Here is a 13903-nt window from a genome sequence, read left to right on the forward strand (position 1 = left end):
CTGGGGCTGTAGCTAGGGATTCAATGTTGATTATTTAAGGTTTTCGAATTAATTCTTGGTTGTCATTATAAGTTACTTCTATATTCTTGTTTTAGTATTTTGTGCTTGATCACCATAAGATAAATATATTGTCTAATCTTAAAATCGAACGAGGAGGGATTAGATAGACCAGATGATATAGAGAGTCGGTCCACCCATTAGATTGAGGTGATTAGTATTCAGGAGTGACGCCCAGACGAACACCTTGCTTGATTATGAAATAGGATGAAATATAAATGCTCGCTAATTAGTTTATCTATCCCCACTCAACGATGTAGTTAGATGGCTAATTGGGGTAGGCAGCAAGAGGCGAACCACCCGGACCATACTATCAACCCTATAAACCAGTAACTTGACAATTGAAATTAATTCTAAGCCAAAAATATGATACATGAAATCCTATACATACTGCAGCCTTGGGATTTTCCAACTATTATTTTGTAAGTACTTTTATTTTTATTTTTTTGAATTCTTTTCTTTTGGCTCTCTTAAATAAATAATTAGATCAGTATAATTTAGTAAAAATAGTTAATTGGCAAGTCCTTTGGGTTCGATAATCTGGTTTTTTTAAGAGCCACTATATTACTTGCGCGACCACGTACACTTGCGTGTGCAATTGGGAGCAACAATTATTTTGAGATAGTTGAGTAAAGTTGCATTTGTTTTCTTTTATTATAGCTTAAAGTCTTCCATTGAGAGTCTAGCCAGACCAAGGGTTCGCTTGGGGCCAACAATGGTTCTCGAGTGTCAGTCCCGCCAATGGTGTAGGCTCGGGGCTTGACAAACTTGGTATAAGAGCACATAGATCAAGAGTCCTAGGGAGTCTACGAAGTCGTGTCTATAGAGTCCTAGTTATCAGTGTGAAGCTTGACACATGTATAATTAGGAGGTTGCAACATTTAGGAACTATCTCACTTCTTTCATACTCATTTCGTGCAATAGAGTTTATCTCTAAAATGTTTCTTCTAATTCATGCTTGCGCGTATCTTTCAGATCATCCCTCCACGAAGAGCTATCCGAGGTCGTCTTGCTAGGAGGAATGTCGAGGAACAAGGGGTACCTAACGCACCTGAAGTGCAACCTACAAGGAGAGGTCACCAATGTTGAGTTCTGTGAAGCTATACGAATATTGAGTCATGTTTTGACCAATCAAGTTAGACAGAGAGATAATCGACAGGAAGTGGCTGATACTTCAAGGATCTATGAGTTCTTAAGGATTAATCCTCCAAGCTTCACTGGATATGGCTTAGAATATAGAGATTTCATAATGGAAGTGGGAGATGATCAATATGGATTTTATTACTGATTTAAAGCAGTCTCGCAGGCAGCATAATTCTATTTGGGTGATTGAAGATCGAATGACAAAATCAGCCCATTTTTGCCCATAAAGACTACCCATTCAGAAGAGGACTATGCCAAGTTGTATCTTTAATAGGTAGTTACACTTCATGGAGTTCCAGCTTCGATAATTTTAGATAAAGGTGCACAATTTACTGCACAATTCTGGAAGGCTTTCAAGAAAGGTTTGGGTTTGAAGGTGAACTTGAGTAATGTTTTTTATTCTCAAACAGATGGTCAAGTAGAGCGCAGTATTCAAACTTGGGAAGATATGTTGACGACTTGTGTGATTGATTTCAAAGGTAATTGGGATGATCACCTACAACATTCTAGAATCCAGATGGCTCCTTATGAAGCTCTTTAAAGGAGAAGATATAGATCTCCTATTGGATTGTTTGAGGTTTGTGAAGCTGGGTTGATAGGACCAGACTTAAGTTCATAAAGCTATGGAGAAAGTAAAGGTTGTTCAAGAAAGGTTGAAAAGAACCCAGAGTCGTCAGAAATCCTATACAGATGTTAGGAGAAGAGTCTTAGAGTTTGAAGTAGATGATTGGGTGTTATGAGATTTGTTAAGAAGGGGAAACTTAGTCCCCTGTATATTGGTCCTTACATAATATCCAAGAGGATTGGTATTTTAGTTTATGAGTTGGAGTTACCGCAAGAGTTAGCAATAGTTCATCCAATGTTTCACATTTCTATGTTGAAAAAGGGTTATGGGTGATCCTTCACTTATCATATCCACTAAATATATTGGTATTAAGGATAGCTTATCTTATGAGGAGATTCTTGTTAAGATTCTAGACCACCAGGTCACAAATTGAGAACCAAGGAGGTAGCATCAGTCAAGGTCTTATGGACAAATTAGTGTGTTGATGAAGCTACATGGGAGGCTGAGGAGGACATGAAGAAGAAATATCCATATCTCTTTTAGTCCGGAGACATTCCAGATCAAGGTACTAATTCTCTTCTTAGTACTCTTTAATCGATATACTGAATGTGGTACATTTGCTTGTTAGTTGTTTGAGTTGAATGTTACATATTACACCCTTAGTCTACTTGGAGTGATCTGATCTCATTCGAGGACGAATGTTCCTAAGGGGGGCTATTGTAACACCCTGCTATTTGAAAGAGCAAGAATTAGAAAGAACTATTTTTGTAAAGAATGAAAATCTGAAATTTGGACAAGTTATGTTAAGTATGAGTTTTGGGTCAACTTTAAATGACCATAACTTTCAGTACAAGATGTGTTCGATGGCAAATAAGATATCAATGAAAGTTCTTGGAATCCTCTTTCCAACGCCACCAAGTTTGTGAATTTTCGAGCTTGTATGCGGGAGATATGCTCGTTGGAAGTTAGGCTTCCCAATTAAGGAAAGTTACCCGAATTTAAGAGGGGTATTTTGGTCTTTTCCCTACCCAATGAAGTTAATTCATATTTTAAAATTAATTAGGGGCCTAAACTGAATTGATTCAGTTTACGCACTCAAATTTCACTCTGGGTTTTTTAGAGAAAGAGCTCAAGAGGAGTAAGAAGGAGAAAAGGTCAAGATTTCGTCAAGTTCTTGAAGGTTTTGTGCAGATTTCGCCATGGGTTGATCCCTCATAAGATATGTGAGTTCACATAGCATTTGGTTCGTCCACCCACGCGTCAAACATGTTTATTTCAGCGTGAATTTATCCAAAAGAGTTGAAAGTTTAATGTTATTGATGTGTGTTCTTGAATTTGCTTTCGTTCTTGAATGGGGATGAGATTGATGAGTTTCTTAAGATAATCGTGTCGATTATTAGAGTTGTTTTGACTTAGATTCTTGTGTACATGTTTTGGGTATCTGAATCTAAAGAGAAATTGAGAAAAAGAATCAAATTTAGTTGAATTAAGATCAGAAAACGAGTTGAAAAATTTGTTGAGGTTGCCTATGGAAGGTCTGGCGCGGCGAGCCCAGATGCACCAGAGGGGCTCTGGCAACGCACCAGCAATGCGCCAAAATTGAGTCTCTGAACTTTAGAGGTTGGCGCCTCGCACTAGAAGTGTGCCAGGGTCGCCTGCACCCACACGTTTTTCATCGTTTAGCCCATATGAGTCCTTCTAAAGTGTACTGACTATCAATTCTAACTATTCTAAATGACATCTAAACATATATAAATCATCCATAATTTTGAACCATTACCTTTAATCCATAAATTCAAATTCAAGGAAAGTTAAGAGTCAAGTCTAAAGAGTTCTTAGAGTCATTTCAAATGTCTTTTACAAATGTTTTTAAACTTGTTTTAAGACTTGAGCATTGAATTGAGTACGAGTAAGAGCGAAGTTTGTTTTCTTTAAATGATTATATGGGAACTAAGTATTCTCAAAGAGTAAATGTTTTCACATTTAAACAAGAGAGAAAACACTGATTTTCCAAGAGAGCTTTTGAGCAATAATCTCAAACCACAAAGAAAGAGTTATATTTTCCCATATTTGAGCTGAGTATATTTTGGGAGTAGTATTGAGCACCAATATAATGACCCTCCAGGTCATTTCTGTGTCTTGCCTTCTGTGTGTCGTTTAGAGTGTTCCTGTAGCGACCCCAAGTCATTTATGACTTACTGGGACTGACAGTTCGGTCACCTGGTCGTTCGTTTGGTCTTGGTGCGAGTTTTTGTGTTTTGGAGCTTATGAACCTTGAACGATCATTTTCGATCAAAAGTTCAAGAAGATGACATTGAAATCCAATTCTGACGATTCTATCAGCTCCGGAAGGGTCATTTTAGGCTATTAGCATGGTCAACATGACTCCCGAGGTTTTCAGTGTGAGTCGGTGCGATTAGGCTTTTTAACTTTAAGTTTAAGCCTAAGTTTGACTTTGGTCAACATTTTGAGTAAACGCGCTCGGATGAGAATTCCGTCAGCGCGGTTAGCTCTGGAATGTCGAGTTTGGTCTAGATTGACCCTTCTTTTGTGTCTCGAGATTTTTGATGTCTTTTCGAGCCCTTTTGTGGGTTTTGACTTAAAATGACTTTTGGAAGTGGGGCCCACTTTTTATCGAGATGACCTCTGATGGAAATTTCGACTGCGTCGTTGAGTCCAAAATATCGAATTTGGTATGGTTGCATATCTCGTTTGCGTGCACGGGGTTCTGAATGAGATCGGAGCACCCCGTCAGAGTTTTAAGTTTTGGAAATTATTGCAGAAAATCTGCAATAAATGCAGAAAAAACAGCAACATATTTCCAAACTTTAAACCCTCATAACTCTCTCATCTTTTGTCCGATTTAGGCGATTCGAAGTGCGGGAGCTTCATATTTTCGGTGGCTTCGCTGTAGGGTGTTTGAAATTTGTTAGGTACGCGTAGTTCGAGGTAATTTCGCGACAAAACCCGACTGCAGTACCTTTTTCGAGCCTTTGTTTTTGGTATTATTGTTTTGGTCATATCTCACTCATTTTAGCTTGGTTTTGGGTGATTCGAAGTCCCACTTGTTGAGAATTGTCAAGACTTCGTCGTAGAGTGTTTAAATAGTGTTGGGCACCTTTCGATTTTCATTTATTTCGAGTTTAGACTGCTGCTGTAGGCTTTCTTTTAGTTGATTAAAGTGTGGTTTCTTGCTTGTTGATTTTGCTATGTTTTGAGCCTCGAATTGTGTTCCAATTTGGGACATAAGTTTGGGGCACTGTTTAGGGTCTTTTGACGGAGTCAAATTCGGACAGTTTGGTGCGGGTCCCACGATTCCCCTTTTGACTCCAAAATTGACTTGTCTCCGTTTGTTGTGATTTTGGTGTCTAAATGACCGTAGTAACGTTGTGACTCTATTTTTGATAGCGGGGCAGCGTTTCGAGGTTGTTCGGAAAGGGAAAGCTCCGGTAAAGTGATTTGGAGAGCGCGCGATCGGCCTTAAGGTAGGCTACGGCTTCCTTTCTTTAAGATTGAGCTTAATTGTGTAAAAACATGTCGATTGGAGTGAATTGGGGGTGGGTACCGGTTTACTACATTACTTTGATTAGATACCTCATGTTAAGATCGATTGGCCACATATCGGGTATAGTATCATGTTAACCGGTTTAGTAGATTTGCATGCTTATGTGCTAAATGCTATTGTATGCTTGTATGTTATGTATTGCATGCCTTGTTCATCCTTAACCGTAAGCATGATGTCCTTAGTCTAGGTTAGGCTAGCATTGCCTTAGACTTATGACCGTGTGGGCTAGATAGCCTTAACTTGCTGCCGACGTCGTTCGGATGACTCAGCTCCTTGTAGACTGGAATAGCAGACTTGAGTCTGACAGTTTGAGCCTTAGATTAGGCGTTATCGCTACTTGCTGTACTTCTGTATCTTCTCCCTCTCATTATGCGGTTCCGACGTATTCTCGAAGGTTTGGTGCATCGCTCGAGGCGTGGGATGTAGATAGTATAGGTTTGGAGCCTTTTCTGTGATGTCTTAGAGTGGACGGCGTTCCACGGTGGTTGTTGTTGGATTGAATCCTATTGGAGATACCATCACCCCCGGGGTCATTCTTTCTAGCTGGGCTGGGAACGTATCGCTGGCTGGGTAGACTCGGTGATATCGGCGATCACCCCCGGGCCTCTCTTTCTAACTGGGCTGGGAGTGTGCTGCTGGTTGGGTGTCCCCGGGTCGCTCTTTCTAGTTGGGCTAGGAGCTGACTGCATGGTAGGACGACTCGCGATATCTACCTCACTCACGGGTCCCTCTTTCTAGCTGGGCTAGGAGTGGACTGTTTGGTTGGGTGCCCCCTAGGATCACTCTTTCTAGCTGGGCTGGGAGTGCACTACTGGCTGGGTGGAGTCTGATGGATTATCTTAGTTACTTTGGGCTGGGAGCTCGATTTTCTTCTTTCTCAGTAGACTTAGCTTTTCCGTGTACCTGTCGGGGTTATGGGGGTTCGTTCAGGTTTTATTTGAGCTTGTGCACGAGTGTACCTTCTGGGCATATGGGGGTCCAGTTAGGTTTAGTTTAGTTGTACTTAGTTTGTTTCTGGTATGCTCGTGTGCTTTCTTTTCTTATCCGTTTTGACCTCTCTGTGTCTAGATTCTATCCTTTCTTATTGTTTTTACCCTTTTTGCTCAGTCGGCCTATGATGCCTACTGAGTACCTGTTGTGTTGGTACTCATGCTACGCTCTGCATCTATTTCGTGATGCAGGTCCCAGTACCAGTTACCAGCGGTGATTAGTTCCAGCCTTCTTTTGCAGCTGTGATTCGGAGACGAGGGAGAGCACTTGGCGTTTTGGGGTTTGTTCTGTCTCCTTCTTTTGTTTTAGCTAGTCTTGTTGCCTTTGAGACACGCTCTGTTGTGGCCCACTTTTGGGACTTGTACTCTTTATTAGATAGCTCTGTAGTAGTGACTTCCAAGTTCTGGGAGGGATTTCTGTATATATTTATTTTGGGTTGCTTCCGCATTGTTATTCTTGTTTAAATTATTGTTTTCGCTAGTTTCTGCCCTTTCGCTCATTGCTTGATGTTCTGGGTTGCGGGTTGGCTTACCTACTGGTAGGGTATGTAGGTGCCATCATGACTCAAGAAATCGGGTCGTGACAATCGATATGGGGACAGGTTCATAATAACTCAAGTCTCCATAAACCATATATCCAACGTGGTTAGAAAGAATCATTCTTTTTAGATGATTCCTTAATGCTTCTAAGCATTTCTTAATGGATCCACTTAGTTGAGGTGTTCTATATCCTGCAAGTTATACACTACAAGAAAGAAGACATTTTTCAACATTTTGTTGCCATATATTGGGTATTGTTGCCAAAAGTACTTTTGGCAACAATTAAAAAGTTGTTGCAATAAACGCCGATGGAAAAGTTTTTACAACAACAAAATAAATTGTTCCCAAAAACCTAGTGACGCAACCAAAAATATTGTTGCCTTTCATTCGTATAGTTGTGGCTTATATAATTTTTCGCAACAAAATTTAATGTTGCCATAAATTAAACTTTTTTACCAACAACGTTAGTTGTTGCAAATAGTTAGTAGTAATTTGTTAGGAAGACTTTTGGTAAAAATGATTTTTATTACAATAAATCGAATATTTCTATATAGTTTTGGCAACAATTTGTGAATAGTCACATTTCTTCAAAAATTAAAAATTATATAAATCTACAGAAGTCAATACATAGTATTGATGTACTAGATATTTACTACTTTCAAAAAATTAAATACCTCTACAAATGCCTTTACTTGTAAAAAAAAAGCATAACCAAGTTCATTATGTTCTAATACTACTAGTAATTTTTTTTAAAAAAATCTTCTTCCAATAGTACTTGTACGACAGCAGTGTTGAACTATGCATATTCATCCTGCAAATAAAAGATGAATATATTTATATTTTGATAAAGATATCAATTACACGAATATAAATTAAAAAGACAGAAAATGACATAATAATACAATCAACTACGTCCCAACTCCTGATCTCTTGGTAACTCTCCTTATTTCATTTGCACTTAAAGAAATATTGTAATGATCAACTCCAGATGCCACTTGTAGGGAAGAATACATACATGTAGCTGGACAAATCAGTGTCATATTATCTAGTAATATTCTAATCCTGTTCAGATTAGCTGTGGCCTGGGAAGAACTTGGTCTAGTAAATCAGCAAAGATCTCAAAGCAAATTAGGCATCGCCTGTATCAATTTGGATACGCCTTTTTTAGGGTTCCAAGTTGAGATAAGATGATTAAACAATTCTACTTCTGGTTGATAGCTCTATTATGGGTTTCCCATTTTCCATGGTTGGTCACTCATCTATGCTCCCTCCCAGAAGCTAACACAAGAAAATGCTTTAATTACATCCACAATGTATCCAATACTAGAACTTGGGTCTTGTTGGACACGACTCCTGCTAAGTAAACATTAATAGTATGATTGGAGCAATATTACTTGATAAAAAATTATTATAGGAGTCAATCTCCACGAAACACTAGAAATAGAAACAGAGGAATCCAAGTTTTTTTGTGTCCGGAGTACTTCCAGTTTCCATAAAAGCTCGTGCAAATTTTTTTGCAAATATATTTTCTATCAGCTACATAAACAGAACAACCTATTGATGAGCAACATGAAACTTCTCATCACTTATTTGGGACTGAAGTGTAGTTGTTATTGTCACTTGTGTCTTCAACTGTTAATGAGCTCGTCAACAAAAACTACGTCAAATAAACCTAGTCATTATCCTACACATATATACCTTATTATGATGCATGATGAATTCCCAATCATTAACCAATTGCTTCTTCAAAGTAGATGACATCTGAATCTTCACAAGTTTCTCTGCAGATACATTGTCCGTTTGCCATCAAACACAAATAAATATCTTTCAAGCACTAATACTATACAACAACTACTACGCATTATCAAGAAAAAAGTTTCATACAAGTCTAATACCTATCCTCAACTAGTAGTTATCGCCTATATGGATCTTTTTCTTCCATTGTCCCTATTTTTACCTAAGTTTGTATTGATCAAAGCAATTGGAGGTCTTTTGAGTCCACTTCCTTCAATGTAATTCAAGCACTTAAATAATGCCTGAGAAATTTTTTAATAAAAAATATCTTCAAAGGAAAAATAAGTGTGACTAGAGAGGAATGAGATAGTGGTGCCTAAATTACACCGTTTAAGATTACTAAAATGGAGTATTCTACAGAAAATAAATAATTCAAAATAACGATTTAGTCCAACAATGTTATCCGAAAGTAAATGTTGGGCCTCTCTACACAAGATGAGTGTCAACGATAATTATAAGGAAGAGGAAAAAGAGAGAACGAGTAATAGAGTCTAGAATTAAGTATACCTCAGCGCCTGAGTCAGCTTTGCAGTTTTTCCCTTTTGGAAATGCAACAAAAGTTCAATTTGTGAGATAAATTCCTTATAAGCAGATCACTAATAGAAACTAAGACTTAACATACTAGATTTTCTTATAAGCAGATCACTAATAGAAACTAAAAGACTTAGCAGACTAGATCTGTCTGATTTGGTAATTGGTAATCCGTAATCCTAAGATAAAACAAGCATACTCCAGCATAGCATGATATGACTATAACAAAGTCGACACCTTGACCAACTCAAGGCTATTTCATCTACTTATGTCGAGGACGGTGGGAATCCCTACCTTCTGGTTTTATTATTATTATCAAGCCTAAGTTATCTCAAAGCAAACAACAATAACCCTCAAAAACACCACCATCTAAGGTATGTCCTTGATAAGCTTAAGGTGTGATTGAGGGTTAAAACATTTACCATTTGAACAACAAAATAAAAGAGACAGAATAAGAAACAACAATACAAACCATTTAACATTTCAAAAAAAAAGAAAAAGACAGAGAGTTACGGTAGCAAGAAACACCACTACTAATTAAGGTAATATCCCTCAAAAACTACCTTCAACACAAGTTTAATGAATAACACAAACACTTGTTAATGATTAACAGTTAGAATGTATAACTTTCATTTAAGGAACTAAGCTAAAACTACAGTTCTAGCCCTTAGAATTCAACTCAAGCAATAATACAAATAGATAGTCGTTGTCATACACCAACATAATGAGATTTAAACTATTATTGGAACAAACAATCAATTGTGTAGCAATTCTTCAGAGGAAAAAAAAAGAAGAGTGAATTGCACTCCCAATAATGTTCAAAAGTTACCTAATCACTATGCCATAAAAATTGAGCCCAAAAATCGAAAGTAGCCAAAAAAACTAACTAATTAAAGAAGGGATAAGGGTCTGAAAAATATCCCAACTTTGATCGAATTTGTTGTTGCGATACTAAACTTTCATGAAGACCTATTACCTCCCTAGACTATTTAATACCGTATTTTAAACATATATATTTGATCACGTGGACATAAAAAATAATGCATAATTATAAATAGTAATGTGTCCACATGGGCACATATATACCTTTAAAATACACTATTAAATATTTCAGGGGGTAAAAAATACGGTATTAAATAGTCTAGGGAGGTAATAGGTCCTCATGAAAGTTGAGTATCGCAACAGCAAATTCGACCAAAGTTGAGGTATTTTTCAGACCCTTATCCCATTAAAGAACTAATCCAGTTTTAAGATGAGAATTGCTTTTTTGTGAATTCCCAAGAGAAGATGCTACCAGATGATATTAGTCTTATTTCATGTTACAGACATGAAAGCAAAGAAAAATAGACATTTACTTGAAACACATTACTTGAACATACCTAGTACCATAGAATCTAAAAGGTACAAATTCCAATTAATAAAAATACTTACTTGTCACGATCAACTCCCGGAAAGTAAGCAACAATTAATTCTATAAAAGAACCCAGCAAAAGTAGACATTTTTTTTACTACCTGATGAAAAAGACATTACTTTTTTATGTTTAGTTTCAAGGACACATCAATTACAGAGCCATAAGAGCCAATTAATAATTATATATAAGAACTTTGCTTTCTCAAGCTAACTATTTTAGAAATTAGATTAGTTATAGTCTATCTCTTTCCAGCATATGTATTCAGTGAGAATCCTTGAATAACTTCGCTCATTTGACAGTTAAACAAATATTGAATATGTGATTGATAAATGGACTCAACACCAAACAGAAGATAAGCTTAAAGATTCAGGAAAGCCTTGTTTTTATACTTGTTTTTCAAGCTTTTTTTGTTGAACTTAACCGGTCAAAGGGATGCTGCACGTCAACTAAATACTTCTACCTTAAATACAGGTTCTTTTAAACCAAATTTGTTTTATCATCACAAGAAGCTCATTAATACAAGAATTAATCACCATGCAAATCAGAGTGATCAGAAAGGATCAATTATTAGCTTTAAGCATTATCTAGACATAGATCGAATGCAAGAGTAGCTCTTAGCATATTATGTAATCTAGATAACCATAAATCACCAAATAGGAATGACAAGCTGAGATATAATTGCAAAAGAACAAAAAAAGAAATAAATCTAACTGGTTCTTACCTTTCAGTATGTCGATAAAGAACAATCCATTAAGTTTAACAGAGAAAAATGGAATTAAAATGTTGACAGGTGCAATATCATTTCAAGATCAAACTATCTTACCAAAAATTGCATTCAATTTCTAACAAGGAGAGCAACAACTAATTCCATCGTTATATGAGTCAATTCTCACTGTTTTAATTACACTTGCCAATTACACTACCCCAACCAATGATTTCTAACTATAAAAATTGTCACCGAAGAAACCCAAAACCATTTGATGAGAACCACAACCAAGCAGGTCTAAAATGTACATGTGGATTTCACAATGTAAATACAATTTGACATTTTGCAAATAACACTTAGTAAGTATCTTGCACAGCAACCTCAGGTTTGTATAGCATAAGAGTGACTGACCTATAGTTTATATAATTTCACAATGCACATATCTTGTTGAGTAGGGGATTAACTTTGTTATTAATCTGCTACAACACTTTACCGAACTCAAACAACAAATATAATTCAAGAGAGACAGTACAAGTTAAACCCTACCCAACTAGTTGTGCTTCTCTGAATCAAATCTTGTACGAGTTGCAAGATATTTTGATGACCAATATCTCCCATGAGTATAGTGCCAGCAGCTTACTACAAGAGTAATAGAAAATAGAGAAAAGTATATACCTTGCTTTGTCTAAAAGAACTACTTAACTAGATTGTAAAGTTGGAAAAGGTTATTGAAGGCAACTTCCTTTAGAAATTATACAATCTGTTTGTTCCAGTTTCGCGTCCACCGTCCTGCACATCTAAAGTAAAAGTGAAAAAACGAAGTAAAGAGATGAACATTTGTGATAACTACAGTTTTCTCTCTTTACTTCTTTTGGATGCATACAAAATCCCTCCATCTTTTTAGCTCTTATTGAAATAGGCTCTCTACCTTTACAAGGTAGGGGTAACTTTGTGTACACATTATGCTTCCTAGACCTTACTAGTGAAATTATACTGGGTATATTTTTATTGTTGTCAATGCCACATCTATGACAAACTGAAACTAAATTAGACTATAGTCCTAGAGAGGTGACCTTAAAATCCCATTCCAGGAGCAAGTTCATTATCAACAAACATCAAGGGCCGAAAAAGAAACACTGTAGTGTAGTCAACCTAGATCAGCAAAAGGGAAAACAACTGAGTCTTCTCAAAAAATACTACACCAATTTTCAGTAAACAAAGCATTGCTTTAATACCCACCACGATCCAAATGTGCAACGGATATATACAAAGATGGTACCGCTTCCAATTTATCGCCACAATGATTCTAATAAAGAAATAGTTAAGGAAAGATAAAACAATTCAAGACAAGGAACACCAAAGATACAAGCCTGGTAATCTTAGTAGCTCGGTTGGTTGGCTACCAAAACTTTCACCTTGTTGCGAGAGTTTGATTCCCCTCGCCCATTTCCCCTACCCCTACCCCTACTCCTACAGCGCTACGCCTATCCCCAAAATCTTTTTCAGAAAACAAAACCCCAAAGACACTAGTCAATGAAACTACACATGAGAAACCCAATTCAGCATCCAAGGTACCTCCCATTTACAGAATGGAACTCAATATGAATATTGAAAAGGATACAGGCTCATCAAAAAGCGCTTTTTAGCTTTCTTCAGGATTTGGCCCGAGACTGTTCGGCAGATTCGCACTGCGTTACACACCCATTCGCCACTTTGTTCTCAACTCTTCTCACCTCCTGGGCGAGACAACATTGACAGGAAGAACCCATCGTACGTGTGAAATTCAGTTTCAACACCGAACATACTCAATAAAGTTATGTTGAATCTCTACAAAGCAAATTTCTTCGAAAACTACAAGTTTTAGAGTTACTAAAAGATGGAAAATTTCAAGAACTGGTCATTTAAAATCTGCCCCTTTCATTTCACTACGCAAATGTTTTAAATTGGAGTGACCAAACTGAAAAAAGTATTTGTAAGCCCTAATTATTATTTTGAGGGAATGATAACACTCTAATTGCAACATTAAAAGAATTGATTTGAATAGGATAACTATTCATGGAAATAAATCGATAATATACTAAGGGTGTGTTTGGTATGAAGGAAAACATTTTCCGGAAAATATTTTTCAATTTTCTCATGTTTGGTTGGACTAAATGTTTTGGAAAATGTTATCCAAATCAACTCATTTTCCTCAAATTTAAGGAAAATGACTTCCTTCTAGACTTAAGGAAAATATTTTCCAAAACTCTCTTCCAACTTCAAATTACAATAATTTTTTTGTTGAAAAAATCAATTTATTTTGTCCCTACCCTCAAACCATCCCCCCCCCCAAAAAAATAAAATAAAATTTAAAGCTTGTTTTTAAATTCAATTTTTTTACCCCACCCTTACCCCTACCCCCACCCCCTCGCAAAAAAATATTAAAAATTGTTTTTAAAAGATATTTCTAATTTCAATTTTTTATTTTTTTACCCCCCATCCACTACCCTCGCCCCCGCCCCCATCAACCCCCCTATCAGTCCCCAACCCCCTTCAAAAAGAAAAAAATTTAAATTTGTTTTTAAAAAATATTGTCAACTTCAAATTTTTATTTTTTCATCT

The 13903-nt window shown here is 36.7% G+C and overlaps 1 long non-coding RNA gene across 2 annotated transcripts in view; it reads right to left on the minus strand.

Moving 5' to 3' along the window:
• Nucleotides 1-11824: 11824 nt before the first annotated feature.
• LOC125858603 (uncharacterized) overlaps nt 11825-13903 on the minus strand; it is a 7903-nt gene continuing 5824 nt past the window's right edge. Inside the window, exons 2-5 of one of the 2 annotated variants that reach the window (XR_007445760.1) lie at nt 12924-13038; nt 12542-12608; nt 12376-12454; nt 11825-12091 (exon numbers count right to left, since the gene is read on the minus strand). This is a non-coding gene — a long non-coding RNA (uncharacterized LOC125858603). Of the gene's footprint in view, nt 12092-12277; nt 12455-12541; nt 12609-12923; nt 13039-13903 lie in introns of those variants that run through there. The other variant, XR_007445759.1, reaches the window with a different exon arrangement.

Source organism: Solanum stenotomum, chromosome 3, assembly GCF_019186545.1.
Source record: "Solanum stenotomum isolate F172 chromosome 3, ASM1918654v1, whole genome shotgun sequence".
NCBI lineage: Eukaryota > Viridiplantae > Streptophyta > Magnoliopsida > Solanales > Solanaceae > Solanum > Solanum stenotomum.